We start from the raw sequence: 18,529 nt of genomic DNA, 5'->3' as shown, positions 1-18,529 counted from the left end.
GAGAGGGTGCCGGGCATGTAGTGCCGCCCACCTTCTCCAGGGGATACTTGGGCACCGCGCTCAGCGGCCGGGGGATGGGAGCCCGGGCCTGGAGGCCCCTGCCCCCACACCCCTCTACATAGAGTCCCCGGAGTACGGCATATCCCGGGACCCCGGGAAGAAGCGGGTCCTTCCCCAGCGGAGCCGGGGGAACCCTCAGCCGCTGGAGAGGGCGAGTCAGAGCCGCGCCACTGCCCGGAGTGCAAGCTGCTACTCACCGTCCCCCGCCCGCCGCGGACTCGCCGCCCGGCACGACCGGCTCCTCCTGGTCGCGGCGCAACCGCTGCCACCGCCGCCGCCACCGCCAAAACCACCTCCTCCTCCTCCTCCTCCCAGGGCGCCAGCTCCCCCGGCGGGGCCGCCCGGCTGGCTCGCGCCCTCCTTCGCTCTTTTAAGAATGACTATGATTTTTTTAACGAACTTTATTGGCAGCCAGGGCTCGGAACAAGCGTCTTAGCAGCAACTCCAGCAAGCGTGGTAGGGCGCGGGAGACTCGGCTACCCTCATCTGTGGACCCGCCGCTCTGCGGAGCATGCGCTGGGCTTGGTCTGCGCATGCTCCGCGAGGCCCGGGTCCCCCGCCCCGCTCCACCCCAGTTCCTGGTGCCGGGGAGGGCGGCTCCTTTGCGTTCCCGGTGCCTCCGGGGACCCGGTAGCAGTGGGGAGACGACAGGCGGGCAGGAACGCCTAGATCGTGGACCCTAGTAAAGAACTGACGGGAAGGTGCGCCTAAGTTTCGCCTACTAAGTGACCAGGCTTCCAGAGGACTTGCCCCGCCTTGGACACATACCTTATTTTCTTCACCCGATGACATCCAAGGGGTAGAGTGAGCAAAAATGTTGAGCAAAACCGAAAACGCACTCACAGCCCACACCTGGCGGCTGGACAAAGTAGATGTCTGAGATGGTTAACAATTGAGAGAACCAAGCCAACAACTAAAAGTTCCCCCCAAAAGCAATCTAAACTTTGCTTGAGTTGTTTTTATATTTCAAAATAAAATAGAAAAGGGAATAAAGGAAGATACCAGGTGTTGGCAAAATACTCCAAGTGATGTCGGAAATGTTGGGGTTTGGAGCTCATGACTAAGAAAGAATTCTTGAGAGGTCTTCCGTGCTCAGGCACAGGAGTGCGCAGAAAGAGCTACACTGGGGTCATGAGGAGTGGCCCATTATATACTTTCAAGTTGAGAAGGGGTGAGGGATAGTAAGTCTCTGAGGAATTTTGGAAGCAAGGTTTCTTGGACCTGGAGGGGGCTGGCTATTGTTAGGAAAATGTCATTATCATCTAATAAAACCTCAGTCGTGAGACCCTTCAGTTGTATATCAGTGAGCCATATGCTTGGGGGATGATTGCTAACAGGTATCATGGGGGTTAGAGATAAAGGAAGTTTCCAAAGGAATTTTTATATGTTTTTTTAATTTTTTATTGTTATGTTAATCACCATACATTACATCATTAGTTTTTGATGTAGTGTTCCATGATTCATTGTTTGTGCATAACACCCAGTGCTCCACGCAGAACGTGCCCTCTTTAATACCCATCACCAGGCTAACCCATCCCCCCAGCCCCCTCCCCTCTAGAACCCTCAGTTTGTTTCTCAGAGTCCCTCATCTCTCATGGTTCGTCTCCCCCTCCGATTTCCCCCCTTCATTCTTCCCCTCCTGCTTCTTTTTTTTTTTTTTTAGGAATTTTTATATGTTAAAGTAGACTTACAGGATCCTGGGAGGGTGGGGGGAGCGGGATAATGTTAAACTAAGATGGCCCTTTCCCCTTAGCAAAGCATTAACATTGAGGCAGCTGAGTTCCTAAAGGAAGGGCACTCTGCCTGTTTCAAGGACCCATCAGTGGGCTGTAAGTAGTAAGGAAATCTAGTTTTTTCATTTGCCTTTGTTTCCCACACCACAAGGATGTGGAGTAACTGAATTCATCTACCGTGCTTCTGAAATGTAAACTAGAACAACTCCTTTAAAAAACAATTTGGGGGCACCTGGGTGACTCAGACGGTTAAGCGTCTGCTTTCAGCTCAGGTCATGATCCCAGATTTCTGGGATCGAGCCCAGCATCAGGCTCCCTGCTCGGTTGGAAGTCTGCTTCTCCCTCTCTCATTCCGCCTGCTTGAGTTTCCTCTCTCACTGTCTCTCTCTGTTAAATAAATAAAATCTTTAAAAATAAAATAAAAAACAATTTGGCCCTATCTACCAAAGAAGCCTACCCTCTGACCCAGCAAACAGGGTCCACTTCTACAAATCCAGCAAGGATTAATGGTGCACCAACAAAGAGGTGCAAGAATGTTCACAGCTGCATTTGTTTTAACGGCCCCCAAATGGAAATAACCCAAAAGACCAAAAACAACAGAATAAATTAATAAATCCACACAGTGTTCATATAATGGAATGCTATGCAATATGCAACGAAGAGAAGACTGGCCCGAAAGGACCAACATGAAATGGCTTACCTGCAGAAATGTAAATTTGAGCATAGAAAGTAAGGTGCAAGGCACCTGGGTGGCTCAGTTGGTTGAGCAGCTGATTCATGATTTTGGCTTAGGTACTGATCTCAGTGTCCTGGGATCAGGCTCTGAACTCAGCCGGGAGTCTGCTTGAGGACTCTCTCTCTCTCTCTCTCTCTCTCCCTCTGTCCCTCTCCCCTGCAGACAGTGTGCGTGCCTGCACTCTCCAAAATAAATTTAAAAAGAAGAAAAGAAAAGGTGCAAAAAGTACATCCTGAGTAAGCCCATTTCAACATAAAAACAGGAAAAGTTATCTGCTAAAATTTGGGATAATGGTTACCTTGGCAGGAAAGGGATAGTGACTGGGTGAGGGATTTCCAAGGTGTTAGTAAGGCTCTCTCTGTTGATCTTGGCCTTAGTTAAACATGCGTGTTCATTTGTGAAAATTCACCAAACTGTACTCTTATGTACATTTCTCTGTGGGTGAATTTTATTTCACGTGCAGTAGTTCTTGGAATTAAAATTTTTAAATTTTAGGGGCTCCTGGGTGGCTCAGTTGATTGAGCTCCTGCCTTCGGCTCAGGTCATGCTCCCAGGGTCTTGGGATCGAGCCCCACATTGGGCTCCCTACTCAGCGGGGAGTCTGCTTCTCCCTCTCCCTCTGCCCCCTCACTCGTGTTCTCTCATGCTATGTTCTCTCCCAGATAAATAAAAAATTTTTTTAAAAATAAATAAAATATTTAAAATTTAAATTTGTTTTACCATATAATTGCAACATAGTTTTGTAAATGTAAACATAGTGATTATTCACAAGAAATTTAATGTCAAGTAGACAATGGATTTATCTCCAGGATTTGGTTGGTAGTTTCTTAAACTTGAGTAATGTACTCACCCCCTTTAAAAGAAAAGGAAACACCCCCCCTTTAAAAGAAAAGGAAAAGGATTAAGAAATGGGCAAAGGACTTAAATAGACATTTCTCCAAAGAAGATGTACAAATGGCTAATAAGTACATGAAAAGAGGCTCAATATCACTCATCATTAGTAAAATGCAAATCAAAACCACAATGAGATACTATTTCACACCCACTAGAATGGCTGTTATAAAACAAAAGAAAACAAAAACAAAATAACAAGTGTTGGCAAGAATGGTAAGAAATTGGGGGGGTGGGGTGGCTGGGTGATGGACATTGGGGAGGGTATGTGTTGTGGTGAGCACTGTGAATTGTGTAAGACTGATGAATCACAGACCTGTACCCCTGAAACAAATAATACATTATATGTTAATTTAAAAAATTTTTTAAAAACAAACTTAAAGAGCTTTAAAACAAAAAACAAACAAAGAATGGTGAGAAATTGTAACCCCTGTGCACTGCCAGTAGGAGTGTAAAATGGTACAGCTGTTATGGAAAACAGTATGTCAGTCCCTCACAAAATTAAAAATAGAATTACCATATGATCAGCAATTCCACCTCTAGGTATACACTCAAAAGAATTGAAAGCAAGGAGTCAAACAGATATTTGTACAACTATGTCCACATCAACATTATTTACAATAGCCAAAAAGTGGAAGCAACCGAAATGTGCATCAGCAGATGGACTGATAAACAAAATGTCATGTAAACATACAATGAAATTGAGTGCCGGGTTGGTTCAGTCAGAAGAACATGCAGCTCTTAATCTCAGGGTTGTGAGTTTGAGCCCAACGTAGAGATTACCAAAAAAAATTTAATTTAAAATTTTTTTAATTAAAAACTAAAAAAACAACAAACATATAATGAAATATTATTCAGCCTTAAAAAGGAAGGAAATTCTGACACATAGTACATCATGGATGAATCCTGAAGACGTCATGCTGAGTAAAAAGACAAATACTGTATGATTCCACTATCTAAGTTACCTAAAATAGTCACATTCATAGATATACAAGATAGAATAGTGGTTGCCAAAGGCAGAGGGGAGGGGAAAATGGGGAGTTAGTGTTTAATGGGTACAGAGTTTCCATTTTGCAGGATGAAAAATGTTCCAGAGATGGATGGTGGCGATGGTTGCACAACAATGTGAATGTGCTTAATGCCCTGAAACAGTATCCTTAAAAATGGGCAAAAACGGTGAACTTTATGTTATGTTAAGTATATCTTACAATTTTTTTTCAACTTGAGACATCCAGAGAGCTTTTATTGAAAAGATTTACTGCAGCCAGCATTGAAAAAGTTTACTGCAGTTTTTGACTTCTTCAAAGAGCTGATAACTCTCATCTGCTTCTTCACCTTCTTCATCATAATCATCATCATCTTCTGCGATAGCTTCTCCAGTAAAGTATAACACTGATCTTGGGATTATACACTCACGTAGAAAGTGACCAATTTCAAAGTCTGCAGCAAGGATAGCTTCAGCATCATCATCCAGATCTCCACTTTCAGGAACTTCAGGAGGGGCAAAAAAATTAAAGAAAGAGTCATTGGAAACTGTTTTGGTCACAGTACGAACTGTCCCACATCCCTTGTGTTTCTGTTTCTTCTTAATGGTTTTCAAAGTGACCTTCTTTCCTTTTTTCCAATCTATCTGGCACCCTGTACAACCCATAATTTCTGGTCCACTGAAAGAAAAGGGATCAGAATCATCCGGTTCTGACCTCATCCTATATGTCTTTGTCAACACTTCATTTGTGAAATATTCATTGGGTTCAAAGTGAAATTCTAAGACAAAACTCATGGGCTGGCCAGCATCTGAGAACTTCACTTTAATATCTTTAAGTGCTTCAAAATATGTTCATCATGTTCCTGAACCATATAACTGAGCAAGTCAACGTTCTTAAAAACAGTCAACCAGAATTCAGGAATTCCCTTGGGGTCTTCTTTTTCTTCATCCTTTTTCTCATCTTCAATCTTGGCTTTTTCTTTCAGCTCCTCCGAAATTTCATCCTCCTCATCTGGTTTCCATTCACATTCTTCTTCCATAGGTTCATAAATTGCATTAATGACCTCAAATTGCTTATCAAATAGAGGCTGATAGAGAACAGCATACTTTCTTTCAAGATCATGAACTTCCTCATAGAATTTGGCTTCTATCTGTGCACATTTAACTTGAAGATTTTTGAGAGCATTCACTCGTCTTTTAACTACCCTAGGCAAGCTTTCAATGTATCCTATTGGTGTTTCTACCAGACCATCAAGTCTTTATTGAAGGGCTGCAAGAATCTGAGGATTTTGCATCATCTGAACAGTCAGCTGACGCGCTTTGATTTTTGTTTCTTCACCAGTTTCTTCTTCTACTTCTTCAACATCATCCAAATCTTGATCAAGTTCAGACTGTTGTTTGTTGTCAATGTCTACCATGTTGTAAGAATTCCAAATATCGGTGGCTAGCACGGGGAGCCAGGCGGTCAGAGCTGCGCAGGCAGTGATTCAGGGCGGTGGCAGGAGGAGCAGGAGGCCTCTTACAATTTTTTAAATGGGGAAAAAAAGAAAATTCTAATGGGTAGCAGAGAATGAATGTGAGGATTCAAATTGGAGAAAAACTTCTTGAAGGACTTTTCCATATCCATGGGATTTTTGGACATTCTAGTGTAATTAAGGCAACATTTTATTTGACTCAAGGCTGTACCCAAGGACACAGCAGAGATTGTCAGGCTTCCTTCAGTGAGATAATGAAAGACTACATGGAAAGCTGGCCTTTTAAATCCTGCAGTTGTGTTGAAGCAAAAATGGCAATAGGATCAGCCTGAAGGACTTTGTTTTTTGTTTTGCTTATTGTTTTTATAAAGATTTATTTATTTGAGAGAGAGAACATGTGCATGTGAGCGGGGAGAGGGGCAGAAGGAGGGAGAAAGAGAGAGAGAGTCAGAGAGAGAATGTCCAACAGACTCCCTGCTGAGCATGGAGCCCACTGAGGGCTCCATCTCAGGACCCTGAGATCATGACCTGAGCTGGAATCAAGAATTGGATGCTTAACTGACTGAGCCACCCAGGCGCCCCATTCTGAAAGACTTTGAAAGAAATTTTACCTGCTGTGTCTGGAAATGAGTTACACAAAATTATTTAGGGAAAACATTCCAAAAAGTTATTTAAAAAAATTTTTTTTAAGTAACCACTATGCCCAAGGTGGGGCTTGAACTCACACCCCCAAGATCAAGAGCTGCATGTTCTACCTACTGAGCCAGCTAAGCACCCCTGAAAAGCTACATTTTTTAAAAAAAGATTTTATTTATTTATTTGACAGAGAGAGACAGCAAGAGAGGAAACACAAGCAGGGGGAGTGGGAGAGGGAGAAGCAGACTCCCCACTGAGCAGGGATTCCCGGTGCAGGGCTCAATCCCAGGACCCTGGGATCATGACCTGAGCCGAAGGCAGACGCTTAATGACTGAGCCAGCCAGGCACCCGGAAAAGTTACATTTTTAAGTCACTTAGTGAATGTTCAAATCTAGTACCTTCGCTGACCCAGCAAAAAGTATCCATTGTCGTTTGCTGGTTGTTTTACTGTGTTTGACTCTAATGAGCTAAATACTTTTTAGGGATCATGAACTGTTAATGAGTGAAAGAAAAACATTAAAGAAAAATTTATGTATATATGAACAAAAATAACCAGTGTATAAAAAGGGGTCCCAATTTAAATTGGAGAGCCAGAGAGTCCTTTCCGACAAAGTAACATTTCATCAGTTATCTGAAGGATAAATGTGTTAGCTGGATAAAGAATAGGCAGAAAAAGATTTTAAGTAGAAGGAGCAACAAGTACAATATGACCAGAGGCAGGAAATAATTTGGTGGGTTTGAGGAATCGAAAGGGAGCTAGTGTGCAGGAATAAGGTGGAAAGTCATATAAGATGGAGTCGTGAGGGAGGGAGGGACCAGAGCATGAAGACCCTGGGGGTCAGGATAAGCAATTTGGATTATACTGCAAGTACACTGGGAAGCCTTTGAAGGGTTTTTAGTGAAGGGATAAGGAGATCCCGTGGCAGATTTCTCTGGCTGCTGTCTAATGAAAGCACAGAGCAGATGAAACGAAGAGACCAGTGGAAGGCTGGTCCAGGTGAGAGATGATGGAGCCTTCACTGAGGTGGTAACAGGGTTGGTGCAGAAAAGTGGATGGATTTGGTTTTAGTTTTGGAGGTAGAATCCATAGGACTTGGCTATGAAACAGGAACAAGAGGTAATGTCAGGATTGATTCACAGGTTTTTTGAATGACCACTGAGATTCTGGCTCCTAATTCCAATGTGTGGGGAATTCCCCACACGGAGCAATTCTTGGACACTAGCTGTGTGTCCTATAATGTTACTCAATTTTGACACTTTCCATCTGGAGATAGCCTAAGATTCCACAGGTTTAGGGTTCAGTCCTACAAGAAAGTCTTCCACGCCCCCCCCCCCAACACACACACTTCAGAGGCTAGTCACAAGCTCAGGTTATCACCTGTGCTTCTGACCAATCCATTATAGGTTGGAGGTTCCAATGATCTCTTCCTTGGTTTTGATTAATTTGCTAGAGTGGCTCACAGAACTCAGAAACGTTTGGAATAAACTCAGGAACAGCCAGATGGAAGAGATTCATAAGGAAAGAGCAAGGAGCTTCATGTGCTCTCCAGACATCCACTCTCCCCACATCTCCTTTGGTTCATCTACCCAAAAGCTCTCTGGCCCAGTCCTCTTGGGTTTTCATGGAGGCTTCATTACATAGGCATGATTGATTAAACCATTGGCCTTTGGTGATTGAGTCAACCTCCAGGACCTCTCCCCTCTCAGAGGTAATGGTGGGGGGTTTGAGTAGGTGGGGGAGGGGTGAGACTTGAAGTTCCAACCTCTAATCACGTGGTTGGTTCTCCTGGCAACCAGCCCCCCTTCCTTAGGTGGCCAGCAAAATCCACCTCATAAACATAACAAGAGATGCCTCTGTCACTCTCAACATTTAGGAAATTCCAAGGGTTTTAGGAGCTCCATCCCAGGAATAGGGACAAAGACCAAATATATACTTCCTTCTTATAAATCACAATATCACATGAACTTGCTGATAGTGGTCACTATGGTACTAATCATAATCCCTAGCCAGTGTGAGTCAGGGAAGACAGTCAATGCTTTCTAGATTTCCTTTTTTGGTTTGTTATTGATTGTTCTTGTCTCATATGGACTAGTCTGTACCATCATATGCACTTTTGGGTTTAGTGTGCTTATCTTATTAGAACATAAAAAATATTTTTTTTTTCCTTCACTGCCAGGTCATTCTCATATATAAATTTGCTTTTGTTGAAATAGTGTGCTGAGAGATGTCCTCTCTGAAAGGGCTGTACTACTTGGGCAACTTTCTGATTTTTGAGGACCTCACTGATAGTGTATTTGTGTGATGTTCTTCCTAGTACAGCTGTTGGAACATTTGTTTAGACATCCTTCCAATGACCTAGCAGTTAATGCATTTTTTTTAAAGATTTTATTTATTTATTCATGAGAGACAGAGAGAGAGAGAGGCAGAGGCAGAGGGAGAAGCAGGTTCCCCGCCGAGCAGGGAGCGCAATGCGGGACTCGATCCCAGGACCCTGGGATCATGACCTGAGCCGAAGGCAGATGCTTAACCGACTGAGCCACCCAGGCGTCCCAGCAGTTAATGCATTTCTAAGAGGCTTATTCACAATCAGCATTTTGTTATCCACTCTTTGATGTAAATTCTTAAGATAAGGAGGGAATATATGATTAACCCTATATTTAGAAGTGAATAAAGTGGATATTATATTAAGTTTTCAGCTTGTAATTCCCATATCACATAGATAGTATACCTTCAGAAACCATGCCTACTCGTGGTACCGGTGTGGGGGTTTGATTCTTCCCAGAAGTGTTCTCTCCATTGAGAACCGTAGGGGATGGCAGCCTTCCTTGCTGCTTCTCTGTTCCACTGGAAAGAATTTTTCTAGTTCCCTTCTCACAGATTTGGTGGTTCTTCTATGTCTTGTCCTTCTTTATGTTAATGTCTCATTTTCAGCTCCCTCTTTCGTCTAGACCAGGACATATCTTTAGTCCCTGGGGGCATTACAGCCTCTGTTCTGAGCCTCAGTTGTGGCACTTTCCTGGACTGTCAAGGGCACTGGGGATTCATCAGCCACCAGGAAGCTAATTCAATCGTTTCAATTCTAAGGACCCATCTCTTGGTGAACGTGGTAAGGACATTTGAAAACGTGGTTATCTGAATGGCTTGAGTAGGCTATTGTTATTTAGTGCCTAGAAACCAGGGATGCCCAACGAAGCTTGCCCCAAAAGGCCATTAGACTTCTCTTTGGAAAGCACTGTCTATTTCATTCATCTCTGGGATGATTTAGTTTAGTCCCCTTTGAAGGAACTAAACTTCATTTTTTTTTTTTTTTTTTACTCCAGGGCACCTGGCTGGCTCAGTTGGTAAAACATGCAACTCTTGATCTCGAGGTCTTGAGTTCAAGAACCATGTTTGGTGTAGACCTTACTTAAAAAGAAAAAAAAAAAAAAACGCAAAACTTCTTTTCTAAGTGTCTTCACTCCTCCGGTGGCCATAACAAAATACCATGGGCTGGGGGGCTTAAACAACAGGAATTTATTTCTCACAGTTCTGGAGGCTGGAAGTCCCAGATCAAGATTCCAGCTGATCTGGTTCCTCGTGAGAAACCTCTGCCTGGCTTGCAGATGGTCGCCTTCTCACTGTGTCCTCTGGTCTCTCTTCTTTCTCTTTCCTTTTTTTTTTTTTTCCTTCTTTTCCTTATAGGGTCACTAATCCTATCATGGGGGACCAGTTGTCATGACCTCATCTAAATCTAATTACCGCACTAAAGCCCCACTTCCAAATACCATCACATTGGGGAGGTTGGGGGTTCAGGGTTTTTCTATACTAATTGCAGGAGGGAAACACAAATATGTAGTCTATAATACTAGGTGTAACGAGCTCGGACCTTTTATAAATACCATGTCAGGTTTCCTTTTATGTAGAAGGAGGAGAAATAGATTACTTTTATTTTACTTTATTTTATTTATTTGACAGAGAGCACAAGCAGGGGGAGCAGGACAGGGAGAAGCAGGCTTCCCTCTGAGCAGGAAGCCCGATGCAGGACTCACCCCTGGACCCTGGGATCATGACCTGAGCTGAAGACAGATGCTTAATGACTGAGCCACCCAGGCATCATTTTTTTTTTTTTAACTTTAAAAGATTCTTTATTTCCTGGGGCACCTGGCTGGTTCAGTCAGTAGAGCATGTGACTCTTGATCTCAGGGTTTTTGCGTTCAAGCCCCACATTGGGCTAGAGCTTACTTTAAAAAAAATAATAAAATAAAAGATTATTTATTTCCCAATTTAGAGGATTGGATGTACCTTTTAGATCTTTTTATTTTTATTTTTTTAAGTTTTATTTTTATTTAAGTAATCTCTACACCCAACATGGGGCTGGAATTCATAACCCTGAGATCAAGAGTCGCATGCTCCACCAACTAAACCAGCCAGGTTCCACTAGGTCCTTTTATACTTTCTGCTCTTTATTTGATTTTTTAAAATTAATTTATTTTAAAAATTTTTTAGTTTTACTGATTTATAATGAACATATAACATTGTGTAAATTTAGACGCACAATGTGTTGATTTGATATACTTAACATATTACAAAATGATTACCATCATAGAGTCAGCTAACAGTTCTATCATACCGCATAATTACCATTTCTTCTTTGTGGTAAGAACATTTAAGATTCACCATCTTAGCAACTTTCAAATAAGTAATACAAGTATCATTAACTATAATTACCATGCAGCACATTAGATCCCCAGAACTTATTCATCTTACAACTGAAAGTTTATACGCTTTGACCAATATCTTCCCATTTCCTTCACACCCCAGCCCTGGTAACCACCATTCTACTCTGTTTCTATGTGTTTGGCTTTTTCAGATTCCATGTATAACTGATATCATAAAGCATTTTTGTCTTTCTCTGTCTGACTTATTTTGTGTAGCATAATGCCCTCGAGGTCCATCTATATTGTTGAAAATGGCAAGATTTCCTTCTTTCTCGTGGCTGAATAATATTCCATTATATATATATATATGCATATATAGTCTTCATTCATTCATTGATAGACACTCAGGTTGTTTCCTTATCTTGGCTACTGTGAATAATGCTGCAATGAACATGGAGGTGCAGATGTCTTCAAAACCCTGTTTTCATTTCCTTTGGCTATATATCCAGAAGTGGAATTGCTAAATCATATGGGAGTGTTTTTGGGGAAACCTCCATACTGTTTTCCATGGTGACTGCACCGATTTATATTCCTATCAACAGTGCACAAGTCCACATCCTTTCTAACACTCATTATTTCTTGGGTTTGGGTTTTTTTTTTTTTTATGATAGTCATTCTAACAGGTGTGAGTTTTTTGTTTGTTTAGGATTTATTTATTTATTTGAGAGAGAGAGCATGATCGGTGGTGGGGTGTGTGTGTGGGGGAAGGGGCAGAGGGAGAGGGAGAGAATCTCAAGGAGACTCCATGCTGAGCATGAAGCCTGTTACAGGGCTTAGTCCCACAACCCTGAGAGCATGACCCGAGCTAAAACCAAGAGTCAGCCGCTTAACTGACTGAACCACCCAGGTGCCCCACAGATGTGAGTTTTGATTTGTAGTTTTGATTTGCATTTTCCTGATGATTAGTGATATTGAACATCTTTTCATGTATCTGTTGGCCATTTGTATGTCTTTAGAAAAATACCTACTCGGGGCACCTGGGTGGCTCAGTTGGTTAAGTGACTGCCTTCCACTCAGGTCATGATCCCAGGGTCCTGGGATCGAGCCCCGCATCGGGCTCCCTGCTTGGCCAGAAGCCTGCTTCTCTCTCTCCCACTCCCCATGCTTGTGTTCCCTCTCATGCTGTCTCTCTCTCTGTCAATTAAATAAATAAATAAAATCTTTTAAAAAAAAAGAAAAATACCTACTCAATTCCTCTGCCCCATTTTTTATTGGATTTTATTTTATTTTTAAAGATTTTATTTCTTTCACAGAGGGAGACACAGCGAGAGAGGGAACACAGGCGGGGGGAGTGGGAGAAGGGGAGGCAGGCTTCCCGCGGAGCAGGGAGCCCGATGCGGGACTCGATGCCAGGACCCTGAGATCAGGACCTGAGCCGAAGGCAGCCGCTCAACCACTGAGCCACCCAGGCGCCCCTATTGGATTTTATTTTTAAGTAATCTCTACACCCAGCATGGGGCTCGAACTTACAACCCCAAGATCAAGAGTCACATGCTCTACTGACTGAGCCAGCCAGGAGCCTCTGGACTTTTCCTATTGAGTTCTATGAATTCTTTATATAGTTTAGATATTAACCCTTCATCAGAAGGTTTGCAAATATTTTCTCCCATTCTGTAGGTTGAGTTTTCATTTTGTTGATTGTTTCTTTTGCTATGCAGAAGGTTTTTAGTTTGATGTAGTCAGAGATTGCCTTATTCTTTCTTAGTAAATACTTGTCTCAAAAACTCACCTTGAGGGGCGCCTGGGTGGCTCAGTCAGGTAAACGTCTGCCTTTGCTCAGGTCATGATCCCAGGGTCCTGGGATCGAGCCCCATATCAGGCTCCTTGCTCAGTGGGGAGCCTGCTTCTCCCTCTCCCTCTGCCTCTCCCCCTGCTTGTGTTCCCTCTCTCTGTCAAATAAATAAATAAAATTTTTCAAAAAACAAAACAAAACAAAATAAAACAAAAAAATTACAAATAATGATGCAGAAGACAAATTAAGAAAAAGTACTCTCAACATCTGACAGAGAAGTGGCTAATTTCTTTAATATACAAAGAAGTCTTACACATCACTAGGCAAAAGACCATCAACTGTATAGAAATATGGGCAAAGATGACACATAGTCAGATACTGAAAAGTAATAAGAAAAAAGATTCTAGCCCAGGCAGCGTGCATGGGAGCATGGAGAATGGCCCTGCTATGCTCCTTCCTTGAGAACCACGCCCAGCATCTCCCCATAACCTGCCATAGCTCTGGACTGTGTCTGTGAGCATCTGGGCTCTATATCAATTTGTTTCATGCATCTCTTGGCAAGATGTGTTCTAAGATATCAGAAAAGCCTAAGAGAAGTTATTTTCTTTTTTTTTTCTTTTTTTTTTTTAAAGATTTTATTTATTTATTCATGAGAGACGGTGGGGGGGAGAGAGAGAGAGAGAGAGAGAGAGAGAGAGAGAAGCAGAGGGAGAAGCAGGCTCCCAAGGAGCAGGGAGCCCGATGCGGGACTCGATCCCAGGACCCCGGGATCATGACCTGAGCCGAAGGCAGATGCTTAACCATCTGAGCCACCCAGGCGCCCGAGGAGTTATTTTCTGCTTGGCGGGGGGTGTCTGAGAATGATAAAAAGTTTTTCCATATACATTAATGGTAATTGCTTCTTTGCTTTATGCCATCTTGTCTTAAGAAAGTTTCATCGGACTGCTCTACTCTCAGGAGTGGGGGAAACCTCATATGTTGTTGGAAGAGAACTGAAATCAGTCCTTTTAGAGAGCAATCTGGCAAAATATATCGAAATGGCGAACTTTTATTTCCCTGTGTAAAAATTTCACTTACACAATATTTTAAAAGAGTCCTTAATAATACAAGTATAACGAACTCAATTATCCCAATTATCTCAAACGGACATAGAGTCTGTGGCCCGAGGAAAGTATTAAATGCTTTTCTCTCTATCCCAAGTTATATATACTTGTTTCCTTCTGAACATATACACTAAGCTTTGGCATTATCAAGCCTTCAGAGATTCAGAAATTCTCCTATTAAGACAATGATAGTCTGTCTTGAATTTCCTCCTAAAATATTTCTCCCTCATGGGACATTATTCAAATGAGACAGAAAGAATGCAGGACAAAACAAGTGTTGTTGCATGGGTAATGAACTGTTGATGATTACAGAGACACCTCTGGGTGGTTTTAGGTTGTTTCTGGGCCACATGGTGGGTCCAAATTCTACTCAGATTTGTATGTTTAAGAATTAAATCTTACCAGTTCACTCAAGGGATGATTAGGGACTGGGAAACCAGTCATCTTCCAAGAGGCTTATATATACAAAGCAAAATGCTAGTTTCAGAACTCACAGTGGGATATATACCAAGGGTGAGAACCAGACCTGAAGCTTTCTTCACACAACACCATCTCTTGCCTAAAAATAGCAGAAGCCTCCATTTTACCCTCCCCCCTTTCTTGTTTGTCTTTCCCGATTTTTTTTCTTTCCTGTGGGTCCATGCATTTAGAAGACCAATTTGCAAGACAGAAGGCTGCTGAGCAAGCACAAAATTAAAGCAAAGAGAATTGGATGCTTTTGGAAGGCATTTCTAGCAAATTGAAGAGAATCAATGAATTGACCTTCCACATTTTAGAGGAATTCCTTTCTAAAAAGCTGGGCCATGAGTCAATAATCAGAACATCCTTTCTCTTCTCGGTGAAGGAGAAATAAACAGATACACAGTTGACTCTTGAATTTCACGGGTCTACTTCTACATATATGTTTTATAAATACAGTACTGTACTGTAACTGTAGTTTCTCTTCCTTATGATTTTTTTTAAAGATTTTATTTATTTATTTGACAGTGAGAGAGGGAACACAAGCAGGGGGAGTGGGAGAGGGAGAAGCAGGCTTCCCGCCGAGCGGGGAGCCCGATGCGGGGCTCGATCCCAGGACCCTGGGACCATGACCTGAGCTGAAGGCAGATGCTTAACGACTGAGCCACCCAGGTGCCCCCCTTATGATTTTCTTAATAGCATTTTCTTTGGCTTATTTTATTGTAATAATACAACATATAATACATACATCATACAAGATGTATGTTAATCAACTGCTTATGTTATCAGGAAGGCTTCTGGTCAACAGTAGGTTATTAGTAGTTAAGTTTTGGGGGAGTCAAAGGTTATATGTGGATTTTCAGCTGCACAGGGCTCAGCACCCCTAACCCCCACTGAAAGAGGACCTCAACTGCCTCCATTTTGACCTTAGTCCTTACTCTATAACTGATTAAGTGCTTCATTCTGACATCTTTTTTTTAAAGTTTATTTACTTATTTATTTAAGTAATCTCCACCCCCAACATGGGGTTTGAACTCATGAACTCGAGATCAAGACTTGCATGCTCTTCTGACTGAGCCAGCCAGGTGCCCCTCTGGCTTATCTTTTAACTCAAGCAAAAGACCTGTGATGGCAACCAGAAGTATCCCTCCAGCAGTAAGGACCGCCCTGATGCCAGCAAGGCCTCCCCTGACTGACCTCAAGACAATGATCAACCTGACCTTTACTGCCCCCCTGCGGGTACCCACTGACCTTTGTCCCACATTTTCCTTATATAAAAAAAGAAGTATTTTCAGAACTTTGAAGAAGACAGTGTTTGGAACACTAGTCCACTGTCTTCCTGGTGGTGGCCTCACTGAAACAAATTCCTCTCGTTTCCCCACCACTCGTCTCTCTGCCTTTGGATTTTGTCAGTGGTGAGTGGCTGAACCTGGTCTATTTGGGACCCCTGGAGCCAGACGCTCTTGCACCCCTGCACCCCAGTTACACCATGTTGTACAAGCCTCAACTGTAGTTAAATAAAATCAGGCTCAATGATTTCCTTTTATCTGCCCAAAATTGATAGCACACATGTACTTTTTCAAAATGACGTAAAACACTACCAAAAAGAGAGTGAACACATTTGTTCATCATGGAATGAAGTTAGGTGGTTGTTTCAAAAGTTGGCAATGTGTTCCATGAAAGGGAGGTTGATGCAAAACGACTCCAAAGGCAAAAGGAGCAGTAAGTCTGAAGAAAAAGGCTGACAAGTCCAGCTTAACAAGAAATGGTTTATGAAGGGGACTTAGGGACCGAAGCGTGTCTTTGGCAGTAAGACAAGTAGATCTCTGCAACCCCACCTCCTTTAAGACATGTTTTTATAGCCTGGAGGACCACCCAGGAGGTGAATGTTGGGAATAAGTGTCATATTAAAAGCTCCAGAGCAGATCAAAGACATTTTGCCCTGAGGGTGTACTTAAGGGTGTGGTTAATGAAAGGAAAGAATGGTGGGGTGGGGTTGGGGGGGATTGCTATGCCCAAGGAGGCTTCAGGTCACAGAATGCAATGCTTAGAAAGAACTCTCAATAATGTATTCCACTGTGCCTATGACTTCCAAGGACTGGGATCTTTTCCCAAGATCTTATTTATTTATTTATTTAAAAAAAGATTTTATTTATTTTTTTGACAGAGAGAGACACAGCGAGAGAGGGAACACAGGCAGGGGGAGCGGGAGAAGGAGAAGCAGGCTCCCGGCGGAGCAGGGAGCCGGATGCAGGGCTCGATCCCAGGACCCTGGGACCATGACCTGAGCCGAAGGCAGACGCTTAAGGATTGAGCCACCCAGGCGCCCCTTTTCTGAAGATCTTAGAAAGAGGAACTGGCCTCAGGACATAATGTTTCACTTAAAGTGAATGACTTTATTTTTTATTTTTATTTATTTAGTTTTTAAGATTTTATCTATTTGACAGAGAGAGAGACAGCGAGAGAGGGAACACAAGCAGGGGGAGTGGGAGAGGGAGCAGGCTTCCGGCGGAACAGGGAGCCCGATGTGGGGCTCGATCCCAGGACTCTGGGATCATGACCTGAGCCGAAGGCAGACGCTTAACGACTGAGCCACCCGGGCGCCCCAGTGAATGACTTTAATATAAAATATTGTTAACTGTTAGCATCCCTTTCCAAACCTTTGAAAATGGTTGCTGGTAACTTGCTGGGGTGCTCCCATTACTATATCATTAGGGTGTCTGTTTCTCTGAAAATAAAATGACTGGTGAGGTGAAAATTTGTCCCACACTGTGCAGTCATCTATTAACAGGTCAATTTATTCAGTTTTAACTGTTAAAAATATCATGTGTACTATTGTAACACTTTAGGTTTTACCCTAAAATACATTAAGCCTATATTATACAAGTGAATTTATTTTTTATTTTTTTTTTAATTTTTTTTTATTGTTATGTTAATCACCATATATTACATCATTAGTTTTTGATGCAGTGTTCCATGATTCATTGTTTGTTCATAACACCCAGTGCACCATGCAAAACGTGCCCTCCTCAATACCCATCACCAGGCTAACCCATCCCCCCACCCCCCTACCCTCTAGAACCCTCAGTTTTTCAGAGTCCATCATCTCTCATGGTTCGTCTCCCCCTCTGACATACTCCCCTTTTCTTCCTCTCCTGTTATCTTCTTCTTTTCCTTTTTTCTTAAAATATGTTGCGTTATTTGTTTCAGAAGTACAGATCTGTGATTCAACAGTCTTGCACAATTCACAGCACTCACCATAGCACATACCCTCCCCAATGTCTATCACCCAGCCATCCCATCCCTCCCACCCCCAACCACTCCAGTAACACTCAGTTTGTTTCCTGAGATTAAGAATTCCTCATATCAGTGAGGTCATGTGATACATGTCTTTCTCTGATTGACTTATTTCACTCAGCATACAAGTGAATTTATTTGCTAATAAAAAATATCTTGGGGCGCCTGGGTGGCTTAGTCTGTTAAGTGGCTGCCTTCAGCTCGGGTCCTGATCTCGGGTCCTGAGACCGAACCCCATGTTGGGCTCCCTGCTCAGTGCGGAGTCTGCTTCTCCCTCTCCCTCTGTTGCTCTCTCGCTCGTGCACGCTCCCCCAAGTAAATAAATAAAATCTTAAAAAAATATATTTAAAACCACAGTGGACTCTGAAATGTCCAATCACCTTAACTCCTAGGTAACTGTAGGATTTGGCTGTAATAACTATTAGGGGGTGCTCCTTTTCTTCTCTCCCTTAAAATAATTATGATAGGATGTTAGTAAATGGTCTTAAATAAAAATTTTAGGGGCTGCCTGGGTGACTCAATTGGTTGAGTGTCCAACTCTTGGTTTCAGCTCAGGTCATGGTCTTTGGTTCGTGAGATCAAGCCCCGTGTTGGGCTCCGTGCTCAGTGCTGAGTGGGCTTGAGATTTTCTCCCTCTTCCCTTCCTCCCACTTGCACGCACACTCTCTCTCTCTCTAAAATAAATAAATAAAATCAAAATAAAAACTTTGGATTAAAAGGAAA

The 18,529-nt window shown here is 42.6% G+C and overlaps 1 protein-coding gene and 1 pseudogene across 3 annotated transcripts in view; both read right to left on the bottom strand.

Moving 5' to 3' along the window:
• Positions 1-545, bottom strand: part of RAB23 (RAB23, member RAS oncogene family) — a 74,103-nt gene extending 73,558 nt beyond the window's left edge. For 2 of the 3 annotated variants that reach the window (XR_012381942.1, XM_025890643.2), the window contains exon 1: positions 258-545. The gene's annotated coding sequence lies outside the window, so the exon portion shown is untranslated. The remainder of the gene's footprint in view (positions 1-257) is intronic. The other variant, XM_073905159.1, reaches the window with a different exon arrangement.
• Positions 546-4,648: 4,103 nt separating this feature from the next.
• On the bottom strand, positions 4,649-5,915 carry LOC112837985 (nucleosome assembly protein 1-like 1 pseudogene; annotated as a pseudogene).
• Positions 5,916-18,529: the final 12,614 nt, after the last annotated feature.

Source organism: Callorhinus ursinus, unplaced genomic scaffold (genome assembly GCF_003265705.2).
Source record: "Callorhinus ursinus isolate GAN/ISIS: 27379988/994484 unplaced genomic scaffold, GSC_fseal_2.0 scaffold22, whole genome shotgun sequence".
In the NCBI taxonomy this organism is placed as follows: Eukaryota; Metazoa; Chordata; class Mammalia; order Carnivora; family Otariidae; genus Callorhinus; species Callorhinus ursinus.
This window is presented reverse-complemented; position numbering and strand designations above follow the sequence as displayed.